Below are 1,633 nucleotides of genomic sequence, written 5' to 3'. Positions count from 1 at the left end.
AGACAGTTCAGTAGTTAAGAACATAGACTACTCTTGGAGAGGACCTGAGTTTGGACTTCAGCTCTCCCGGCTTCCCATGGGCACACATATATTAAATATATTAATACACATGCACATAAACAAAAATAAAATCTTTAAAAAGAAAGAAAGAAAAGGATAAACAGTGGGAACACACACCTTTAATCCTAGTACTCAGAAGGCAGAGGCAGGCAGATCTCTGAGTTTGAGGCCAGCCTGATCTACAGAATGAGTTCCAGGACAGCCAGGACTACGCAGAGAAATCCTGTCTTGAAAACAAAACAAGACAAAAAAAGAAAAGAAAAGAAATAAAAGGACTACAGAATCCTGGCCCTCCTGTCTATAGAACATGGGCAGGCAGGCGGGCAGGAAGCCTAGGGGCCGGACCTTAGCTCAGACCAGGAAGAGAGACGGTTTGAACTAGGCAGGGTGGGACAGTGTAATATAAAAGACTCGTGTCCACTAGGAAAGTGGATTACACTCTGCCCTCTTCCTGCTACGCATACATCCCCAAGTTAGTGCAAAAGAATTTGATTAGAGAGGTTGCCTCCAGAGAGGCCTGTGGCTGCACAGCTCCTGCCCACCAGCAGGTGTCACCCTATCACCGGCTGGACTGTGTTTTCCAAAAGTAAAGCTACATGCTACACACCCCACTTCAGTGCGGGATAATGAGTGCTTATGCCAAGCATGGTGACTTTTCTGAATTTAGCTGCTTGGTGGAGGTTCGGGGCTTGGGCACTGTTCTTGCACTCGGTACAGGCAGCTGTCCCTGTAGCTACTGGCAAAAGGTTGTACGGTGGCCCATGCCACATCACATCACGCCAGTCCAGTCTGTGCAGACATGATTTTTACTGCCATTTTACAAATGAGGAATGCTGGCCAGAGAGGTGAAACTCTCTGCCCATGGTCACTAGTTATTAAGAAGGATAGAGGAACAGAAGGAGGAGGGAAGGGAGGGGAAGAAAAGAGCGGAGGAGGAAGGAGAGAGAAGAGGCAGGACAGAGAAAGGGCAGTGTGAAGGAGCAGAAAGGGAGGGGGAAAGGGGAAAGCAAGTCAGTTTGTAGCCCTCCCTCTCTCCCTCTGGCTCTGGGGGGGGGGAGTGGTGCTGGCTCGGGGTGGGAGTGTGCTGGCTCCGGGGGGGGGGGCTGGGAGTGTGCTGGCTGCTGGGGGTGGGGGCTGGGAGTGTGCTGGCTGGAGTGTGCTGGCTGGGGGGGGGGCTGGGACTGGGAGGGAGTGTGCTGGCTCCGGGGGGGGGGGCTGGGAGTGTGCTGGGGTTCTTCACGGAGGCATCCCAGGAGACCCTAACCCTTTCCATAGCTCCCGAATTCCCACAAAGACTGTTTCTAGTTCCCACCTGTGCCTGTGGCAGCCAGGTTGCTCAGGAGCCTTCTTGGACTGTGCCCACCATCCTCAGGGACAGAGGCCTTGTCCTTGGGCTTCAGTCCAGCAAACACAGCCCACCGAGCTCCTAAGACATCTTTGGTCTCAGGATAGATCCTGAGCACAGGCAGAATTTTCTGTCCAGCCAGCCATCTCCCAAATAACCACACGGAGACTTATTAATCATGAAATATTAATAACTCTCCGATAGATTAGGCTTGTTTCTAACTAGCTC

This window comes from Peromyscus leucopus, chromosome 2 (assembly GCF_004664715.2).
Source record: "Peromyscus leucopus breed LL Stock chromosome 2, UCI_PerLeu_2.1, whole genome shotgun sequence".
NCBI lineage: Eukaryota > Metazoa > Chordata > Mammalia > Rodentia > Cricetidae > Peromyscus > Peromyscus leucopus.
This window is presented reverse-complemented; position numbering follows the sequence as displayed.